The sequence below is a fragment of the Manis javanica genome, chromosome 9, assembly GCF_040802235.1.
Source record: "Manis javanica isolate MJ-LG chromosome 9, MJ_LKY, whole genome shotgun sequence".
Lineage (NCBI taxonomy): Eukaryota > Metazoa > Chordata > Mammalia > Pholidota > Manidae > Manis > Manis javanica.
Window position 1 is genome coordinate 13,899,926 of NC_133164.1, and position 23,466 is coordinate 13,923,391.

The 23,466-nt window shown below is 40.6% G+C and overlaps 1 protein-coding gene across 1 annotated transcript in view; it reads left to right on the forward strand.

Annotated features, from left to right (window-relative positions):
* LOC140843351 (uncharacterized) overlaps positions 1–15,940 on the forward strand; it is a 43,146-nt gene extending 27,206 nt beyond the window's left edge. Inside the window, exon 4 of the transcript XR_012121009.1 lies at positions 15,504–15,940. The gene's annotated coding sequence lies outside the window, so the exon portion shown is untranslated. The remainder of the gene's footprint in view (positions 1–15,503) is intronic.
* Positions 15,941–23,466: the final 7,526 nt, after the last annotated feature.

Below are 23,466 nucleotides of genomic sequence, written 5' to 3' on the forward strand. Positions count from 1 at the left end.
AAGAGCAGACTAATATTGCATTATTGTAAAAAAAAAAAGATATATTATGTTGTGGCATTCCTTGTAGGTCCAGAACTAAAGCCTGTGGGGGGGTTTCTGGTCTCTGCAGTATCTTAGAAAAATAAGTACACTGGAAAATAAAGATGAAAGTTCTATCACTTACAGGCATGAAGGCAGAGAACCTAGGCCCTCTTCCAGGGTGATAAACAGGGCAGCAGACCCAGTGAATAGTTCCACTTACTGAGATTTTCTGGGAGCAGAAATCATTGCTGTTGCTTACAGGGCAGGTGCAGTACAAATAAAGCCCCTCAGTGCTGTCCCCAGGCCTAAAAAGGCATGACATAATGCAGTTCACACAGGCCACAAGCAAGCTGCCAGCTCTGCCCATCTGGAGGCCGCTGTCACCATAAACACTCCGAAGGAGCCAGTGAGTGCGTCTCCTGGCTCTCGCTTACTCAGCTCACAGCGTGCTTCCTCAGCACAGGCAGGAAAAAAGCAAACATCCTGCTTTTTAGGGCTGCTGGCTATTGTAAGACTCAGATGAAGGGGGAAGTGCCAGTTTTACCAACTGGACAGGCAGTGTTAACTGTATGATGCTATAATGATTTGTAATCCAATCTGGGTAATTTGACCGACAAATGAAAACTTACATGTCTAAGGTATATGAATGTTGAGGTTATACTCAATCCAGACTTTGCACTCAATAATTATTTAAATACCAAAAGCAAGCCGAGTAGTGATTCAAGTCTTGGAGTCTTTAAAATGTTGCCTGGAATGTTTTATTAATCTTTAAGTTGCTATAAACTATGAATATCATCTAAATTTGTGTGTGTATTTGGTTTCCAATGGTATTTTAAATCAATCTTTTCTGTCATGTGAATATAATTATATCAAGTTCATTGAGTTGATTCCTAAGTTTACAAGGTTAGAATTATTTTTGATTTAGAGTTCTAATGGCCTCTCATATTACAATGAGAACAAAAATACAGATAATACATCAATTCTATCATCTATAACTTTGATAATTATTGAAATTCTGAGTATAATGATGTGTTTTTAAGTGTAATAGAGCTTTATTAGTTTTATGCAATAATTGAGAAATAATGACTTATGCAAGAACTGAGCTAAAGTTTACCTTTGTGTAGCTTATAAAAAGTACTTTTGACGAACCATATGAATATGACAAATATAGTAAGATCTAGTCATGCAAGCCCAACTCAAGACAGACTGATGTATAAACCAGGAGTTATCTTAGAGCTTTAGATGTAGGGCTGCAATCATGCCTCTGAGTCACACTGGGTTGTCTCTCAGCCTCCTTGGACAAGACCATTGTCTCCTGATTCTCATATGTTCACTCTCAAAGAGCAGGTTTATGTCCAATTTCTGGGATAGTTTATTTTAGATAGTGAGTGGTACCAGTAGCAGTGGAGCATCTAGTATAAACATTATCCAAAGATAAATCTATTGTTGAATAGTCATTTTAAAAGACAGAATTTTCATACCATAAAATTCACCCATTCTAAGTGCATAGTCAATGATTTTTGGTAAAGCAGTTGTGCAAACATTGCTATAAGCCAGTTATAGAGTATTTTCATTACTCCATAAAGACCCCTGTGTTTGCAGTCCATCCCTGCTCCTGCCTGCCAAACCCCAAGGAGCCAATAATCTGGATTTTGTCTCAGTGGATTTTCCTTTTCAGGAAATTTCATGCAAATGTAATGAGAGAGTATGTGTATAGTTTTCTGTATTTAGTTTCTTCCACTTAGTATAATGTTTTTGAAATTCATCAAAGTTGTACTGTATATAAGTACTTCTTTCTTTCTTATTGTTAAATAATATTTTATTGTCTGGATAAACCACATTGTTTTAACCCATTCTCCAGTTCATGGACATTTATGTTGCTTATACATTTTGGCTTTGATGAATAATGCTGCTAAAAACATTCATATATAAGCCTTTGTAAGGATCTATGGTTTTATTTTTCTTGGGAAGATACCTAGGAGTGGAATTGCTGGGTCATGTGATAAATTTATGTATAATCCTCTATGAAGTTGTCAAACTGGTTCCTAAAGGGCTGCACTAGCTTACATTTCCATAGCAATGTATGAGCATTCCAGTTTCTCCTCATTCTCACCAAAACTTATTATTGACTGTCTTTTTTGGCTATAGCCATTCTACCTCTAACAGTCATTAACATCTCATTTAACAAGTGGGCCAACTGGGGCTCAGGGGCCATAAGCACCATGTCCAAGGCCATGCAGATGGCAAACAGTGTCAGTGCTCAATCCACTGCATTGGGTGGAGGCACTGGCATAATGTCTCTGAGGAGAGAGGGAACTGGACACGGGAAGAAAAGATAGGGTAAGAACTAGCCATTGTATGCGGGCATGATTAAGAGAGAGAACAAGTAGAATCATGAGGTTTCCAAAGGAAAAGATGAGAAGAGGGTGGGCGGTGGTCTCTTGGGGAAAATTCCATTTGGGGCCCCAGCAGAGTTCAAGAAGTGGTAATGAGAATATCACCAGAGTCAATGCCATGGAAACTGAAGGTGAGCATTTCAAGGGAGAGGAGAAGGTGATAGCGTCAAACGCTATAAACTAGTCACTGAGGATGATGCTTGAAGAAGGCCTTTGGATTTCGGTGCCAAGATCAATTAATAACCTTCATGAGTTCAGTCTCAGCAATGAGTTGGGGGAAAAACAGATGGTCAGGGGCTGCTGGAACTGGAAACAGGGATTATGAACTACCCTTTGGAGAAACCTACAGAGAAAATGAAAGAATGATAGAGGAATTAGCAGTTTCGAGGAAAGCCTGGGTTCCCCTTTCCCATGAACTCTTATAGCTCCAAGAATGAGGGAAAGTTGGCTTTCACTGTAGATAAATTTGTAGATCCATTTTGTGTACCTATGAAAATACTCATTGTTACCCAAAGTCACTAAAACACTTTCACGCTTTGGGTTTTTTTTTGTTGGTGCTACTGTGTGTGCTATTCTTTAAGTCAGAAGCCTGAAAATTCACTGAGTGGGTAAACAGTGTGATTCGGGGGTGTTTCTTTTCCTGCCTGTAGAAGTGAACTGCCCCATTGCTGATTGAATGAAACAATTTAGAGGCTGACACAAGATTCATCCCGAGTAACCAGCCTGCCTGCTCTGACAGTTTCTTCTCTTATTTCAAAACCTTCCAGTCCCCTAGACTCTAGAGCTGGGCCTGGAACCCTTTCTCTTTTTCACCCCCTTAGTTGGCCAAAGTGAGCTGATTCCACTTCTGTGATGTCTTGGGCATCTTCTCCCCATCTGCACTGAGAGCCTGTTCTCTGAATTGCCCTCGTTAGAATGACCTCTCTACCACCTGTCCTCTGCCCTCTGATCCCTTCCTGCAGATGCCACTTCCCTCAATGGACTGAAGGCCCATCCTCAGCCTGGCACACACACTCTCACTTGTGACCCCTGCCACCGATCCAGGCTAATTGTCCCTGTTACTGCCCACGCGTCCTCTGCTCGTAACAAAATGTTTGCAAACATTGACAAATAGCCCTGGTGGGTGAAGGTCACAGAATTGCCTGTGGTGCAGAACCACTGCTTTATTAGCAATTAAGGTGTTGTCAATATTATATTAACATCCTCTCTGTCAAGCATTGGGCCTGGCTTGCAGTAAACATACACAAAATATGAATTCAAACAGGCAGAGAAGTGAACACGCAGCCCTTTGAAATTGCACTGGGCCTCATTCTTTTCTCTAACACATATCAGCTGTGTGATGCTGGAAAGTTATTCGACCTCTCCAAGCTTCAGTGTCTTCATTGTAAATGGGGTATTATAATAATGCCTTTAGGTTCATGGCAGATTAAATAACATCATTATTCTTAAAGGTCTTATACTGTTGGAGGCAGAAAGAAAACAATAACAGAGGTCCCATAAAGAGTATTCTCTGCCTGCTGGGCTGCAGAGACCCTATTTCATCCCTTTTCCATTATTTGGTCTGTGTACAGTGCTTGCTCTGTACATGCTTTCGGATGGGGCTAAAGTGAACAGTAAAGATGTCTGTACACCAAGTTTGCAGGAAGCATCAAGCGGTCAGGCAAACAGAAACAGGGAAGGTAAGAAATGGACAGGAAGAAAACTGCCAGCAGATGGCCTCTTCCTGCTTTATCTTTTTGGCTCTGTTTTTTTCTCCCATTATCTGATTTCTGTGTTCCTTTAGGCAACTTCAGGGGCAAAAAAATAGAAATCAGAAGCTGAACTAGATACAGAACAACCTGGGTGATATAAAGTGTCTTATATTCAAAGATAAGTACGGATATGTTCTACTTTTCTTACTGGATTACAGCCTGCGTGTGGGTTGAAAGTCTTGTGGCTTGTTTAGTTTAAATCTACCTTTTCCTAAACCGTAGTTCTTGACGGAGGTGACGGGTAGATGAGTAAATGAATGTCGGGTGTTGATGAGCCTGTATTCAGCAGAGGCTCTCCCGCTGTGATAAGGACTGGCTGTGATCTGTTACATTCTTCTGCCACGTGTCCGTTGTCCATGTGCTCATCTTGGTAACGTGATTGCTAGCGTCAGAGTTAGAATTTGGGCCTTTGAGGACAAATAAGAAAATTGAATGGAGACCACCAGAAGGTGGAGGTGTGGAGGAAGGAAGGAATCTATATTTTAAGGTAATTTTTCTCAGACTGTGCTCTTTGGACAACCTACCTAAGAATCGCCTGGACAGCATGCTTTGTAAAAATACAGTTTTCTGGGCTCCACGTGGGACCTATGGGATTAGAATATGCTTGGAAAGACCTCCCCACTCTTTCTGTGTTTTTCAAATTCACATTAAAATTCAAGAACCACTGCTCTTTGAAGAAAAGAGGTTAGTGTATGTAGTCAACTTCTACCAAGAGCCTGTTCTACCTAGTCTGTGACATTGGGCAGATTCACTGTTATTACAGAATATTTTTTAAGGTTTTAAGAGACATCACAATAGCTCTAGTTTGCAGTTAGAAGACCTGAGAACTGGTCCTATCAGTGCCCATGCCTCAGGCTGATCAAACCTCTCTGACCTGCCGACCCCTCACCTGCCACAGGAGTGGTTGGTCTTCCAGAATGATCCAGATGTTTCCTGATGGCCCCAGAATTCAGTGAGGCCTTGGTCTTCAAATCCTCTCTGCTGTTCTATAAACAAACAACAAGAAAACACTTACATAGCATTACTTGATGGTAGGTACTGGTCTAAGTGCCTTCCATACACTCACGCAACTAATCCCTCTCACCAACCCAGTGAGGCGGGCGACCCCACTGTACAGATAGTAAAACTGAGGCATGGGGAGGTGAGCCAACTGTTCAAGGGAAAACAGCCAAATAAACAACTGAAAAGTTTTTTTTTAACATCAAAAATAAGTATTTTTGTGTTCAAGAAAGTTTTGTTATATTCAAAACAATAACACAGGTGGTCAGGAGACCTGGAGTCTAACCTGAGCTACTGTTACTAGTTATGGGATTACGGCTGGTCACTTGCTGGCTTTCATTTCTTCCTCAGTGAAAGGACATTTCAGAACAGTCTAGGGTCCCGACTAAAATCCTTTTGTGCTTTCATCATTCATCTTCTTCAGCTTATGTGCTATAGCCATCGTGCTTAAAAAACAAGAAGAACCTCCGGGTGCACCATAGAATGATTATCATCACAGAGTCGCTTCAAAATTCAATACTTCAAATTCTTACTGTAAAATGTCCCTATAAGCTGATTTCTGTTAGACAAAAGGACACATGTTTTAAAGACAGGCATTCAATTTCCAAATGTTTATTAAATGTAAAAGCTGTTTCATTTTCTTTTTGTGTACCTGGTGAAAAATGAGGGTGACCTGCCATGGGCACGCGTGTACCAAAAAGAGGCTGCCAGAAACGGTGACTAGCTTGGCTAACCCAGCTGCCGTTAGCGCTTCCTGTTTTCAAATGAGGCGAGAGCCTATACAACTATTCATTTTGCTGTGAAAATTTCATCTGTTTTCTTAGATGAGTTTTCCCAATGGGTGATATAGAATGCTACATGCAAGCACACCCCAAATGTTCCCTTTTCATAATTATCTAAAGCACAGACGAGTCTTGAAAAGATAATTGTGTAGCTTCATGTGCTGCTTCATGGGCTTTAAGTGCCCACAAAGAGGATTCCTTATGCTTTAATTTCTCTTTATTTTTCTGACTGTAAAGACCCTTGGGGTAAACGCCAGCCCCACAATCCCGCCGTTATATGGTTGCTGTCGGCCTGATGCAGTGATGCTTCCTGTTTGCTGGGCCTCCCTTCATCTGCCCACAATGCCCTGGCTTTGCTGCAATTCTTAGTCAACGCCCATCTCTTCAATAGCCTATGAATAGTATTAAATGGTGTTTATGCTAGCTATTGTTGCCTTTTGTGTGGTTTGTCTAATTCACAGAGAAAAGTCTGCTTTTGTGGTTGAAGACCAGCTACGTCATGGCACCCCATGTGCCTTCTGATGGGACCCAGTCCTGCTGAGTGATAACATTGCAGGCCTGAGCTCCTTTGCAACACAATCCCACATTCTCAGCACAAGCCAATACTCTCGCTGGCAGACTGGTTTACTCTTTTTATTAAGAGGCCGGGGAAGATAAAGGCACAAACAAATACCAGATCCTGAAACGCAATAGGAAAAAAAGAGTTTAAGTTCAACTGATTTGCAACTTACTCAGCCAGGCAAAAGTGAGAAAGCAAGTGAAAAGAAAAAAACCACAGATTTATGCTGCTGGCAACCAGACGGACCAGGTGTCCCCACCGTGGCAGCAAATACTTCACATTTCGGGAGTAAGATTGCATTATGGTTCCAAGGTATTGTTTAAAATGACACTTAATACCAGAGTCACTACTCCGCTGGGCTTTTTCTAAAGTGCTCACAAAAGAGAAAGGATATAGTATTGATGATTACATTATCCTCTGGTTCAAGAGTCTTTGCAAGGCAGGTATGTTGCTGTGTCTTGAAAGGGCTTTTGATGTGAAAAGATCATTAGGGGCTCAGTGGTAACTGATCCCCAGCAGCCCAGGCTTTTGGTGCTGTCGGTTATTTCATCCTGTTGCGCCGCGTAATCCATTTGCGAGCTATCTATAATCTTTTTTTAGATTCCTTATGGGGGCTTATATTTTAGTTAGTTTTTTTTCCCCCATGAGAAGTGCTTTCCAGATGAAAAAGAGTCAGGTGCACGGAAGAGGAGAGACTTTACTGTTAGCTGATGATACACATCTTCCAGGATGGAAAACGTGTTTCTTGATTATGGGTCCAGCTTGCTTTCCTCATGTCTTTCTACTCCCTGACATAAAAACCCACCCAATATAAGACTGAACCCAGGCAAAAAGGAGGAATAAAACTCAGAAACCATACTTTTAGAATGTTACAGAGTCTAAGGTTTCTGGAAAAGAAAGGGTACACATGGTATTATTACATCAAAAATAATATTGACTGAATGAGATGACTATAATTCCTGTTTAAAATACTGAAAGTTTAATTATTTTCTTTTATGAGGAAATGAAAGTAGAAAGAATAGAATCAATCCCCCATCCCACCTGCAGTCTGAGAAAAGCTTGAGATCTGGAGGTGTTCTTCTTAAGACAAGTCATGTCAACCCATGAAAAGTCGCCCCTTCAGCTCAGGTGACAAATATTTACTGTGCCTGATGAATCCAGCATGAGGTAGTTGGTGTTGTAGACTTCCAAGAAGTAGAGTTTTCAGTCTCTTGGGGGAATAGTAGCACTAGAAATAAATCAGGGATGATTAAGTACCCGTGAGGGAGGGGGCTGATGGGCCCTGGTCTGGAGCCCAGGCAGCCGGTGTGAGATGGAGGGGCGGGAGCTCAGGGCTGCATCTCATTTGTCCTAGGGCCTTTAGGCCTGAGTACAGAGGATGGCCTGTGAGAGGTGCTAGGTACTTGATGGCTGCATTTAGACAGATCTCTTGTTGGAAGGATAAACACCAAATTTAAATAGGGAAAAGAAAGATGGGATCATTACACTGAAGGAAATACTAAAGTAATGCCTGGAGACAGGAGTGAACTTCTGGGAACAGGACCTGAGCCTCAATCTGGGGAGTCCTGAAGGATGTCCCTGTTCTCAAAACAGGTCTCCTCTGGCTGGGATCAACAGCAGCATGGGGGTGGGAGCAGTGAGAGGAAGGGGAGCAGCCCAGCGGCTGAGTGACACTGGAACTCATGGCCAGTGGGGGCTGGGGAGGCAGTCATTCCAGTGGACATGGTGTGATCCGTGGCTGGGCCTCAGCACCTGGCTCCTGGCCCCCACCCCACTGTCATCCCTGGCACTGCACTCTTTCTGCCACCCTGGAGTGGGGGCTGAGGCCTGACCTGGTCCTGATGGTGGCGTGTGGGGTTTCCACAAGGCAAATTAGGCACCCAGTTTCCTCAGAAAAGAAAATAATTAAACATGGATGGATCTAGAGGGTATCATGCAAAGTGAAATAAGCTAGGTGGAGAAAGACTGTGAGGGGTCTTGATTTCACTGAACTCTACTCCCAGAGCTGGTCTCTTGCTTTCTCCCATGTGATCAAGCTCCACTTTCTGTCTCTGCTTCGGTTGGTTTCTTTACTTACTCAGTTCCCATTTTCCCCCTTGAGAACTTGCTTGTGTCCAAGCTTCCTTGGCTCAGTGACCAGCTACTTTTCCCCTAAACCCCTGCCAGCTATCCCCAACCAACATCTCCTGACAGAAGCTACATCAGCTTTCCCAGATGCAGAATCCTAGATTCTCCAGAACTGAAGGAATTTTTAAGAATCATTGGGCCAGTAGTTTTTATCTTTTTTTTTCTTCCATTAACAAATATGATAGATGATTTTCTCCTGCAAGACATATCATTGGCCACAGCACTTATAAAAAAGAGAGCCTGAAACTCTACATGCTTAATGGATTGGTAGTAACCAGGAATGACATTATTATAAGACTAACATTGAAGCTGCAAACATTGGCCCTATTTAAACCACATATAACAAATTTCCTGTGACTCATCTTATATCTGATCCCAACCACTGCTTGACTTTACTTACAACACCCCTGAACTTCAGTTTGAATATTCCTAATGGTGTTAATCTCACTGTCTGATAAAGCAATCATTCAACTCATGGACAGCTCCAAATATTGGACAATTCTTTCTTAAGCAGAGTATAAGTCATCTTTCTATGATTTCATTTGTTCCAGCCCCACTCTCTGTGGCTACAAAAGATAAATGTAATCATGTATCCACATGACAGTCCTTTAAATATCTAATGATGGTTACTTTATTCCCAATAATGGTTTTCTTTTTCTACTTGAGTATCCCAATGACATGATTTCCATTCTTGGGGGAACTCCATTTTGTCAATGTATCTCTTAAAATATGACATTCAGGACTAAAACAGTTCTTTCAGTGTAGGCATGACAGCAAAACATACATCTGGGACTATTATGGTTTTTATTCTGGATGAAATATTTCTATTAATGTAATTTGAGATCTCATTAGCTCTTCTGGCAATTCTGTCTATTGGTCAGTGTTGTAATTTTCATTAAATTAAACCTCCCTAAATAATTTTATTTGATTGCCAATGGCTCAGGTGGCTCTCATCTTATAATTGGCTAAGCATCTTTTGCTAACCTCATTGCAGAACTTTACATGTATCCTATTAAGTTTCATCTTATTGGTTTTGCTGATTGTTCCAAGCTGTCAAAATCAATTTGAATATGTATTTGATATTTAGTATATTAACCATCCTTCCAACTTTGTGCCATTAGTAACTCTAGTAAGTATGCCCATTTTATTCTAATTCAAATAGTTAATCAAAATATAGAACAAAATGGAACTGTGTATAGGCACTAGTATATGCTGCTAGATACCATCTTCTCTTTTAGGTTGCATTGCTCTTAATTAGTATTAATAAAATAAAATACATTAACCAATTGTGAATCCACCAAACCATGTCATCTATCCCATCTGGCCACAGATACATTATGAATGATATGTTTGCAACAGTATCATTTTGGAAGTCAAAATGCTCAATTCATTTGGAATAAAATTCTTTCAGAAATGCAAATTGAGATTGCCATTTTAGTTCAGTGCACTCTTATATATGGAAAAGAAAGTCTTTGAAGTTCTCATTAGGAGAATCAGTGAGAAGAGAAACTATAAAATGGAAAAATGATCAGCTTGTTAAATGTTTGCCTAGGAGAAAAATCTTAAAGCCAAAAGACAAGTAGAAAATTGGGGAAACTATCTGAAACATATGTGACAAACGACTAATTTCATTAATGTACAAAAAACTCATATGAGTTAACTAAAAAAAAAAGAGGATGAAGAGCCCCAAAGAAAATGGGCAAAGGACATGAACAGGCAGTTCACACTCACACTCAAATGGCCAGTTAACACAGGAAGAAATATCCAACCTCACTCATGTAATTTCCAAAGAGATGGAAATTAAAACACTGATGAGATGCCATTTCTCATCTGTCAGCTTGGTAAAGATTTAAAAAATCTGATTGGGTGCAATGTTGTTAAGGGCATGTGGAGAGAAGCCCTCTCATATTATAAATTGTAAATAGGTGCCATCTCTGTGGAAAGCAGCTTGAAACTATCCCTCAAGATTTAAAGTAGTCATACTCTTTTATCCAATCATTTGGCTGTTAGAATTTCATCCTACAAAATACAGTTGCACAAGGTACAAGGAAATAGAGAAGTTCTGGAGGATGGACTGGGTCTATCACTTGTCACTGTGACTGTTGGCAAGTTACTTGACCCATCTGTGCCTCAGTGCCCTCATCTGTAAACTTGGAATAATAATAGTACCTGCTTATTGGAATGTTGAGAGAAACGGGTGACTTCTTTGAGACAGTGCCAAGTATGCCGTAAGTGCTGTATGTGTGTTTGCTTTTTTGCTGCTATCTTTCAAAAAGCTGTCTATTTCAACCTTAAAAAAAAGTCCATCAACAAGGGGTAGGTGAATGAAATTATGATGCATTACAAAGAATAGGGTAGTTTTGTAAATGTTGATTTGAAACAATGTCCAAGTTCTCTACACATTCAGGTAAGACAAAAAAAGTGAGGCAGAACAGTATGCATAATATAGTCACATTTGTATAAAAAATAGGGTATATAACATATATGCTATATATGCATTATATATATTTGTAAAGAAAGATTATTAACAGTGGTTATGGCTGAACTGTGACACTTAGAGGGAAAACAAGGCTTTTAATTTTCATTTTATATTTTTCTGTGCAGTTTGAATTTTTAAAAAACATACATATAGTACATATATATTTTAAGAAATTGTATGCTGCTATCTGAATCTTGCAGTCCATCCAAGGTAATGTTTTTATGAGAGAGGAGTATTCTGAATATAACATGCAAGACAGGGAAAATCAAAGAGGAATCATTTTCCTGAGTGTCTCCAACACCCTCCAAGAAACAGAAGGGTCTCACGGTACTTGTCAGGCATGGTGCACTATGCATCCAATTGGCTCCCATTTCACAGTAGATGCAGAATCCACTGGCTCCTCGCCACCCCACTGCCAGCACCAGGAAGTGAGCCTGTCCTTGTTCCTTGCTGGGATTGCCAGAATAATTCCTGCAATAGTGCCTCTTTGCCCTGCCTCCCAAAGTCTTTTTTTCAACAGAGAGGTCTGGGGAATCCTTTAAATGTAAGGTCATGTCACTCCTCTGCTTGGAATCCCCAAAGTCCTCACGTTTCACTCAGAGCAAGAGCTCCAGTGTTCCTAGTAGCCCGGAAGGACCCTGCTTCCTTGATGTAAGTCAGCCTGGGGCCTTCACACTCTTGCCCTCATTCTGCTCCAGCCTTAGAGCCTCCTTGCTCATCCTCCAAGTGCCTGGATAGCTCCTGCCTAAGGCTTTTGCATTCGCAGTTCTTTAACCCAGAACACTCTTCAGCCCAACACCTCATGCCAGTTCCCTCGCCGTGGCTCTCATCTCACCTTCCCCAGGAAGCTTGCTTGGACTGCTCTTTCTACCACTGCAGCCCCCTTCCCCATGCAGAGCTTTACCTCTCTCCCTGCTTCATTCCCCACCCTGCCTAGGCAGTTAGTACTCTCCCATGCGTGTATGAGTTTGCTAGGCTGACAGAACAACTGCCACAACCTGGGTGGCTTAAAATCACAGTAATGTATTCCCTCACAGTTCTGGAAGCCAACACCAAGGTTGTCAGCAGGGCCTTGCTGCCTCTGAGACTCTGGGGGAAATCCTTCTTTGCCTCTTCCAGCCTGGGCTTTCCTTGGCTTGCAGCTGCATCCCTCCAGTCTGCCTCCACTGTCACATGGGCTCTTCCATGGCCGTGCCCCTGACATTGGGTTAGGAGCATGCCCTGATCCTGTGGGACCTCATCATAACTAGTTTTATCTGCAAAGATCCTATTTCCAAATAAGGTCACATTCTGAGATACTGGGAACTAAGACCTCAACATATTTTTTTTTAATTAAAAATTTTTTTTATTAAGGTATGATTGATACACACTCTTATGAAGGTTTCACATGAAAAAACAATGTGGTTACTATATTTACCCATATTATCAAGTTCCCATCCATACCCCAATGCAGTCACTGTCCATCAGTGCAGCAAGATGCCACAGATTCACTATGTGCCTTCTCTATGCTACACTGTTCTCCCCGTGATCCCCCACACCATGTGTACTAAACATAATACACAACAATCCCCTTCTCCCTCCCTCTGCACCCACCCTCCCACAGCCCTCCCCTTTGGTAACTATGAGTTCATTCTTGGAGTCTCTGAGTCTGCTGCCATTTTGTTCCTTCAGTTTTGCTTCATTGTTATACTCCACAAATGAGGGAAATCATTTGGCATTTGTCTTTCTCCACTTGGCTTATTTCACTGAGCATAATGTCCTCCAGCTCCATTCATGTTGTTGCAAATAGTAGAATTTGTTTCTTTCTTATGGCTGAATAGTATTCCATTGTGTATATGTACCACCTCTTCTTTATCCATTCATCTACTGATGGACACTTAGGTTGCTTCCATATCTTGGTTATTGTAAATAGTGTGATAAACATAGGGGTACATGTGTATTTTTGAATCTGAGAACTTGTATTCTTTGGGTAAATTCCAAGAAGTGGGATTCTTGGGTCAAATGGTATTTCTGATTTTAGTTTTTTGAGGAACCTCCATATTGCTCTCGCTCTCTTCTTCTTCTGGTACCCCTATAATGTGAATATTGTTCCATTTGGATTGGTCACACAGTTCTCTCAATATTCTTTCATTCTTAGAGATCCTTTTTTCTCTCTGTGCCTCAGCTTCTTTGTATTCCTCTTGTCTAGTTTCTATTTCATTTATCTTCTCCTCCACCATATCTAATCTGCTTTTCATACCCTCCATTGTGCTCTTCAACGATTGGAACTACAACCGGAATTCATTCCTGAGTTCTTGAATATCTTTCTGTACCTCCATTAGCATGTTAATGATTTTTATTTTGAACTCCCTTTCAGGAAGAGTCATGAGGTCCATGTCATCTTTCTCAGGAGTTACATTAATTTTACTCTGAACCAGGTTCCTTTGGCATTTCATATTTGTATATGACACCTTCTACTGTCCAGAAGCTCTACTCTCTGGAGCGGCTCAGCCCCTGAAGCAATGTTGGGGGTCGCAGGTATTGGTGCCTAGGGGGAGGAAAGAGCTGTTTCCTGCTTCCTGGCCACTATGCCTGTCTCCACTGCCTGAACCAGTGGGCCGAGCACACAGGTAAAAGCCTCTATGCTTTGCATTTGTAGTTGCTGTAGACAGATCTTCTCTCTGGCTGGTCTAATGCCAGGGTAGGGTTTGCCGATTTGTGAGCCAGGTGGGGCTGGCTGAGAAAGGTGCAGTAGGCTGTGTATCACGGAGGGGGTCCTTGGAGCTGTGTAGCCAGCTAGGGAGCTGGAGCACCTGAAGATCCTGAAAGTTCCCAAGCTAATGGGCAGAGTGCACCAGGATAATTTTGTCTACCTGTCCTTTCTCCTGAGCAGTAAACTCTGTGCAATCCCGGCCCCTTTAGCAGCCCTCTTGCTAAGGGCTTCCTGCCTTTCTTTTGTTCCAGAGCAGCCAGATATGGATCCCTGCTTTCCACAAGTGGCTGGAATCTCAGTCTCTTCAGGAATTCTACGTGTCTTAGCTTTCTAAACCCCTAATCACAAGAGTATCATGAAAGCACCATGATATGTAGGTTTGTGCTCCCAGAGAAGATCCCTGGAGTTAGGTATTCAGCAGTCCCAGGCCTCCACCCCACTCCCTGCTCCGTTTCTCTTCCTCCAGCCAGTGAACTGGGGTGGGGGAAGGGCTTGAGTCCCACCAGGCCACAGCTTTGGTACATTACTCTGTTCCGTGAGGTCTGCTCTTTTCTCTAGGTGTATGCAGTCTGATGCAGTCCTCTTTCCTGTTGCTCTTTCAGAATTAGTTGTATTAATTATATTTTCATATTATATGCAGTCTTAGGAGGAAGCTCCTGTCTCATCTCTCACACTGCCATCTTTAATCTATCTATCCTCAACATATCTTTTTTAAGGGACACAATTCAACCCATACACACACCATGTAATTTCCTTATGATAAGAGAGTTGTTGTTTTTATTGCCTGTTTCTCCCCATATAATATAAGCTGCACAAGGGATTTATTTATTGATTGATTCCTATTTTTATCATTTTGTTCACTGATGAACCCCAATCATCTGAACAGTACTTGGCAATTAGTAGACATGCAATATTTTCTGACTGATACCGGCTATCATCACATGGCTCCACTGTTCATTAATATCTCTCAGCTCCACGCGCTCTACTCTCCAACTTCCAAGCATCCTTCAGTTTCTTCCTAAGGAAAACACTGAGCAGCTGGCAGAATATTCTAGTAACATTTTCCTGGAAAGCTTATTCTGTTTTTTGACTCAGCCTCATGTGTTCAGTTAGTGTGAATAAACTCTTGGTGAGCTGATAAAATCAGATTCCTGAAAATGCAAAGCTGGAGTCCTGACTCTGAATCTGTGCTCCCCAGAGGCGAAGGGCAGGGGGCAGGTGTAGAAGTGGACAGTTGGCCATGGGGACCATTCTGCAGTGTTTTATGATGACTAACCTGGCTGTGGCACACGGGGTGTGCTATAGGCAGGATTTGACAAGGAGATAAGCGTGGGGGCAATGTTTTCTTGGGGTAATAGAGGTGTTGAAGGCATGGCAAAATCAAATGATATTGCAAAAGGGAAACGTTAAGAATTCAAGGAGTGGTCCTCACACCATAGATTGCAATAAGGGCACTTTATAAGACGGAATAGGGCTTAAAGATGAAGCGAAGAAGACCATGTATATAACACGTTAATATGGGGTGTTAGCCTCATGTTCAAGATGCTGCTGCTTCCCTCTTTCCTATGTTGCTCTTCCGATTCCTCCTAAGCTGGTGGCAACAGTGTAGGTGGCGTTGCAGCCTTTATGCCCAGGCTGTGTCTAAAAGGAGCAAGCAGAGCTAACTAGTGTTTCTATTTCATGTTCTTCTTGGACAGGTCCAATTTCAAGAAGCCTCCATGGCTACACTGATGGGTTCAAACCAGAGGAGGCTCAAAGTCTGCAAACTTCACTGCACTGCCCACGCGTGTCTGGTAGAGGGTGTTCAAGTCTTTCCAAGAATCGAAGTGGCACATGATGAAGTTAGGACAGGACTGTAGTGGGGTCTCAGACTCTCTGAGCTTCCTACCGTGTATGACATGGTTTAAAGAATCAGAATTTTCCTGGAAGAAGTAAGTTAACTTTGATTTGCCGAGTATTTGGACCATCACAAAAAGTCACGGTAAGCAATATTTGTGGCTTCTACTGGGATTTTACAATATAAAAATCAGATATTAATGCCTACCCCATACATCCTTCCCCTCTGTGTACAAAAAATGATTTCCACTGCTTGAAATTTACACAATAAAGGAAGCCTTTGCTTTCCAACTACTGATGAGAGACAATGTATGCGACCTCTTCATTGAAGGACTGTTTTGTTTTCTTAGATTCATTTCTTGAGAGAACATTAAATATAAAAGAAAATGATTTGTTTTCTTTGATTTGGTGATGTGCCCATCTCACAGCTATAGTTTTCATATTAAAGCTATTAATTATATTATTAAGATAATTTGCAGAACAAGAAGAAATCACTCAGCTTTTGACTGTATTGCTAATTATGTTTTTTTAGTAAATAAAAACATTTTTAGAGGAAGTAAATCTTGTGACAGCAATAATAGATGAAAAGGCCAACTACTCACTTTATAAATTACCCTGTCTAAAGGAAAGTTCCTTAGATGATTTAGCTGATAAGTGCTGGCATCCTGTGTTTTTCACAATGACCATTTTCACATTGTGAAATTCCTAAGATCATTGCTAATTGCAAGTACTTAGGAAAGATGACTTCCCATGTTCATTTAAATACTTTTCTCGTTCTCATAACCATTACATTGCTTAAGGTTAATAAGAGTGTGGTAAAGCCAGGCATGATTTGGGGCTCCCTAAGTTCACCCCTAAACTGTTTGTTCATGTTGATTGGGGATATTGTGTGTTTGTCTAATTCTCAGTAACCTTTCTCTCCCCTGGCAGTGATTGCCAAGAAATTAATCATGACACACAGGGAAGTAACTCTGCTCTGTAGCCTGGCTGTGCTGACTACAAAACTCCAGCCTCAAAATGAATGTCTGGTTGTTGAAATTAAGTGATCTCTTGGAGTTTTCTAGAAAATGCTTGATATCAGTAGGTGCAATCTGTGGGCCCTCTTTCCCCATTGTACTTCAAGTGTCTTGATAATCACTCACTCCTTTTGTTATTTTGGGAGCACAGGAGGGCTGGTGATGCATATTTCTCTGACATGGCAGTTGCCCCCCAAAAGACCTTCTTTTCTTTTCAGCAGGATGTAGGGCTGGCTTCCCGGGCATGTGGTCACCCTCTACTTAGAAGACATGGCTCGTGGTTTAATGCTCTGCTGTTGCTGTTTTGAAGTCCTGAATACTTTCTTCAACAAGGGGCCATGCATTTTCATTTTGAGCTGGATCTGCAAATTATGTAGCTTGTCCAGTGTGTGGCATGTGCCACATGTCAGAGTGACCCCATGGATTCAGTAAGCACAACCAATTTGCACAAATCAAATACAAGTATGGAAGGACCACTTCCCCCATAGACTGAATTTCTTCTGCTTCCACTCCTTTCCCTTTTGCAATAAGAGTAAAATGTTTGTGATAACACTCTTCACATCTTTGAGGAGAGATGAGAGGCTAAGTACTGAAGATTAGTTTGCTGGTGATGTATACAGAATTCCTTAAGTAAAGGGAGACTCTCTATTCTGGAGAAGGAATAGGAATTCTTGAACTTATCTGTTAAACATTATATGCAGTTTTTTTGTGTGGCAAAAATATTTTATCATTATTAAAATGTAAAGCAAGTGTTAAAAAGTGAAGTTGTTCTTTGTATTTGAGTCTCCTAGGGACACATATCAGGAGAACCTATTCTTTTTTCAATAATGTAAAAATAGATGTGGTAAGTACCCTTTATATAGATAAAAAAGCATAGTGTATGGGAAGATGCTCTATGTCACTGACCGTCAGGGAAATGCAAATCTGAACCACAGAGGGGTATCACTTCACACCCGTTAGGATGGCCATAGTTTATTGACAGGAAATAACAAGTGTTACAAGGATGTGGAGAAACTGGAACCTTAGTGTACCCTTGGTGGGAATGTAAAATGGTGAAGCTGCTATGGAAAAAAGTATGGGAATTAGTCAAAAACTTAAAAACAGAACTACCATATGATCCAGCAAATCCAATTCTAGATAAATCTCCAGAAGAACTGAACTTGGGAGCTCGAAGAGAGGTTTTCATTCCTACGTTCCTTGCAGCATTATTCACAATTGCCAAGAGGCAGAAACAACCCAAATGTCCAATGGATGAATGGATAAAGAAAACATGATAAAAAAATATGTATACAATGGGATAATGGAATATTACTCAGCTTTAAAGAGAAAGAGATCCTGTCATACACTGCAACATGGATGCGCCTTGAGGACATTATGCTAGGTGATAAAAGCCAGTCACAGAAAGACAAATTCTATGTAATTCCACTCATATGAGGTGTCTGAAACAGAGAGTAGAAGAGTGGCTGCTGGAGGCTGGGGGGAGGAGGAAATGGGGAGTTGTTGTCCCATGGGTATAAAGTTGCACTCCTACGAGATGGACAGTTCTAGAGCTCTGCTGTACAGCATTGTGTTTACGTTAACTAATACTGAATAGCATTCTTAACATTTTTTGAGAGGGTAGATTTCATGTTGGTTTTTTAATTGCAGTTTATAAAAGAAAACACAGTCAGCTGCTATCACCAAGGGCCGTGGAAGCTGTGCCCATCTGCCTGCTCACTGGTTTTTGTTTTGTTTTGTTTTGCCTGATGTGTGTTCCTCAGCACCATCAACATTCACACACTCAGCGAGTTAGTCTAGATTACTTTGGTCTAGTTGTAGTTGGTTTAGGTTAATTTATGCCGAGGAGAAGAGTCATCCTATCAGTGCGTATCAATACAAATGGTTAGGGCCGGGCATATACTTTTACTGGGCATGCTCTGGTTTCTGGGAGAGGAAGGACAGTATTTTTCTGCAGTGGATACAATGTAAGTTAACTTAATTGGCAGTTGGTGGTGTCTGTATTTACCTTTGACCTACTTCTAACAAGCCAGTGAGAAGTGACAAATTTCCTGTTCTCTGTGTCACGTCCTATAGCAACAATCATCCTGGGACCCACATTGCCTTCCAAGCTGCCCCTGTCTTTGAGTGTCTCCTGAAATGTGGGGGGTATCATGAAAGGACTAACTAGGACTAAGTTCAACCCATGGAATTGAACACTGCTTAGATATGCTAGTGGTGTTTAGATGACTAACGCTTTTAGTGATGTTTAAAAATATGATTCTTGTTCATTGATTTATATCTATTTTCACTTATATATTTTATAATAAAAATAATTTGCACCTGGGGTTCCTAGTTTTGCTCACACTGATTGCAGACTGCTGAAGACAGTTCCACTATGTTAGCATCCCTTTCTCACACCGTTTGCCATGCCACTTGGTATGACCCTTCCATTTTGACAGTGGGCTTAGCCATGTAACTTACTTTGGCTAACCAGATGTCATCTGGTGTGACATAGGTAGAAACTTGAAAGGCACTTTGCATTATTGGGCTTGTGCGCACTTGCCCTCTTCAGTTCCAAACATGCCTGGGCTACCTGATGCTGAACTGGGCCGTCTGGATTGGCCAACAGTCGGCTGACACCCATGTAATTTAGCTCAGACCAAATATTCAAATCTAGGTACCAACCTGCAGCTAGGCCTCAGCTGAATGCAGTCAGATTAGCTTAATCTCATAGAGTCACAAGTTGCATAAACGTGTATTGTTAGAATCTACTGGAGTGTTATGATTGTTTGTCAGGTAGCATTACTGTGGTAATAGATAACTGATTTATAAGCTGTTGACATCAGCAGAATGCATGTTTCTATTCAGGAGACTAGGAAGGGTATGTGGGATTATGTTCTAAAAATTCTCCTGTGAATGTAAGACTGTCAGTAAAGTGAGTGACATAACCAAGGGAGACAGAATAATCAGAAAGTGGAGGAAAACCCCTGTGGAAAGTAGAAATATAGAAAAAGGGTGAGAACTGTAGTAGAGATTTCAAGTAAGGGCAGGAACTATGTCCCTGTCATCTCTGTATCTCCAGAGTCATACAGAAATGGCCTAAGAGGGAAGGAGTTGATAAATGTTATTGGGGAGGGTGGAACATCTCTTCTCCTGCTTTATTGCTGTTCAGCACGTCTCAGTCCTGGTCTATAAATCCAGAACTGTGTGGATCTACATAGCCATGTCCTGGAAGTATGTTACTTCCTTCAGATGGTAACTGAAGAATTGGTGGATAAAACTTACTTTAAATTTGGTATAACTTAGTTTTAAATTTCTCCTTGATGAAAAAATCAATTTAATAGAGATCATGCAAAATAATAAATGCAACTGTTATTCCAGTGCAAGTATTTAAAATACTTTAAAGATATGGGTTTATTCATTCTTTCTTCCAAAACAGGCATATGCATCTATTCCTAACATTTGGGGACTTTGGAGTGATATTTAGGTAAATCTAAATATTAAAATGTACTTTATAGCTGAAAATAGTTAATTTCATTCAGAAAACTTTAATATTAAAACAATAGTTTGGCTTCATTTTTCACAAGCACAATTTAGTGAGGTTTTATTACACTTAAAGTTCAACTATGAAATTATTTTGCTTATTTTGAAGGAGTTTTGTTTTACCTTGTTTTTAAGAGTTGAATTTGGAAATCTTAAAATATCCAGAAAATAATGTCCTACCAGGTTGGAATGTTATTGGAATGATCTGAAAGTAGGTTTATTACGAAGATGGATTTTGTAAAGTCTTTAAAAACATTACATGGAGTCACCTTTTCACCATTTTGTTCCCCCTTTGACCTTATCCTTCCTGCAAGAAAGGAGCTGCCATGGAAGATCTGGAATTGCAGAATGTCCTGGAACCTTTCAACAGGCCAGCATTTGAGGGGCCTGAAGCTAGTAATTTGGGAACTTGGGCTCCTAATTTTGGGGTGACCCATTCTGACAGCTCACGGGTTATTTCTGGTGTCCCCTGTTTACTCTCCTTAGTAGCTCAGTGATGACCCCAGGCAAACTCTGTAAATATTTTTGGCTTTGAGGGCCATAGGGTCTCTGTTGCCACTACTCAACTCCATCATTTCAGAGCAAAAGCAGCCTTAGGTAACATGTAAATAAATGAATGAAGTTTGTGTGCTAATAAAATTTTATGGACACTGAGATGGATGTGTTATGTATATTTTATGTGTCACAAAATATTACACATCTTTTTATTAAAGAAAACAAACATTTAAAAATGTATAAACTGTTCTTAGCTCACAGGCCGTACAAAACCAGGCAGTGGCTTAGATTGGGCCCTTGACCATAATTGTCAACCTCTGACCAGAGGTTAACTGGGCTGATAGTGGATTAAACTGAAGAAGGGGCCTCAGTTAAGAGCACAGATGCCTCAGTTAAGAAGCCACATAGCCTGAGTTTGAATCTCATCTCTGCTTTTTACCATTAATGTGATCGAGGGCAAGTTTCTTTATGTGAAAAAAATGGGAATATTAACAATCTACTTCAATACTGCTGGAAGATCGAATGCATGAATGCAGATAATATGCCTGATAACTAACAAATACTGTGTACTTGCAGCTTTTTTGGGTGTCATTGCTACTTATCACAATTGGAAATTCTGGCTTATTTAGAAACATACAGAAGAACTAGGTTGGCCCCATGGAATCAGAATTGTTAAATCTAATTTAACCCATTTGCCCTCTGTTGAGATTCAGTGGCTCTCAAGCCTGGCACCACACTTCACACTCATACCTCTACAGGTGCATCCATATTTTGAAATTCCCTAATAAAGCCACAGCATCTCCCCTGGACCTGTTATTTATAAGATCATTTATCATAAACTTAAGCAATTTTAATACCACAAAAAATCCTGTCACTTTATGAGGAAGAAGTAAATAAATATACTAACCAAAATTTTTCAATGTGGATCCTGATTTTATAAAAGGAATCCTTTTTTTTTTCTCCCAGACCTTCCTTCTCCAGGCAATATTAACAAAGCATGTGACATACTACTGGGAAAAAAGCAGATAATTTATATTTAATGGCCGAAATAACACACAGTTTATTGTTCTCATGTGTTTTTGTTGATACTAGGAAGTGGTTAATACTTACAAACTCAATTGAGATTGTCACATAGTCTTTGGTACCAAGTCATGGCATCTTTCTCGAACGTAGCACAAGGTAGATACACTATTTGTGTCTCTTCATCCCTTTTGGGCTTATCCTTATTAAAATTCTATCCATCAGTAAAATGAAAAAGCACATGGAAGAAACTTTGAAATCAGACCACATATCAGACACAGCCATCCACAGGGCACCAACTGCTGACTGCGCACAGGTCCAGCTCACTGGCCTGTGACAAGGTGACCTGGGCTGCAGGCTGCATGGCATTTCTTTGTCCCCTTTGAAAGTTCCTGGGCACTTAGCTGAGGTACCAGACAAGGGAGACTTCCAAAATGTCAGAGAGAGACTGAAACTATTTCAGAATGGTGTGTACTCTGCTTTGCCCCTCTCCTCAAAAAAATTCCAGAAAAAGTAATTGTAGATTTGTTATTACTTAGCAAAATAATCAACCCTGACACCCTTGGGTGTCATTACTGTGTAACATCCCTGACCTAAACAAGCATAGTCTAAGATGCTACTGTCCTGAGCTGAAATAGTGACAAATGAGCTGATTTCGAAGGCAGTCCCTTCAGCCCTATGGTTTCTCTCTCTGCAGCTGGCTTAGCATCATAATGGTAGGCCACGGTGCTTTCAAAGCCCCTGATATAAGAGAAGCTATTTTAAATATTTATTATTTATAGGAAGGGAGATATGATCAGTTTATATAAACTATGCTTTATTAAACTATGCTTTATTAGTATTATATGCTAATAATTGTTACTAATAGAACCCTAAATCTTTAGTAAATCTTAAATTTCCAGAAAATAATGTCCTACCTTGAACCAGCACAAGGTAGATACCCCATTTGTTGCAGTCACATAGTTACCTGAAAAGAAAAGACTAACTATAATATGCAGATAATTGAGGGTAAATTCTTTTGTCTGTCCTAAATTGTCTGGGTAACTATTTGATTTATCTACCTCAGGGTGCCAGCATGTCATCTGTCCTGAGGTGACTGTAAATCCCAGATTTTAGGAAAGGTACCTCAAGGAGACTGGTGTTAGAACTAGAGAGGGTAAATTCTAGGGCCAGTTATTTGTTACATAATGGCAAATGAAAAAAATGTTAATTGAGAATTTGGCAATAGGCTGAGAAAGTAAAGTCACAGTTTACTGTATATTCAGCAGCACTCAGTTCATTCATGGATAAATTTATACCCAACTGTGCTTTCTCGGTTCATAAAGATTTTAGTCAAAACAACTAACCAACAAAAGTCAAGTCCCCAAGTCCAAAACAATGAAGCTTTAAACATGTATGCTCAGGATTTAAGTAGTATGTATTTTTGTTTCAGTGTTTTAATGAGGAAAAAACACATCTGGGAAGTCAGTAGCCACAGTACAAATGCAGCACAAGAAAAATAAAGAACAGGGGTGACTTTTTAAAGCTTCGATTAAAGCAGAAGGGCATCAGAATAGATAGTTTAGCTTCCTGAACAACAAGGAAAATTCTTGCTTCTGTTAAATATGTTTTCTGCATGGCAAAACACTATATCACAAGATGAGACTTTATTAGCATGGGCACCAATTCTAAATCTTATTAAACTTCTACTAAGGCGTGTTCAAGATGGGACAAAAATTTAAATAGGGAATTATAACAATCACATAGTTACCTGAAAAGAAAAGACTAACTA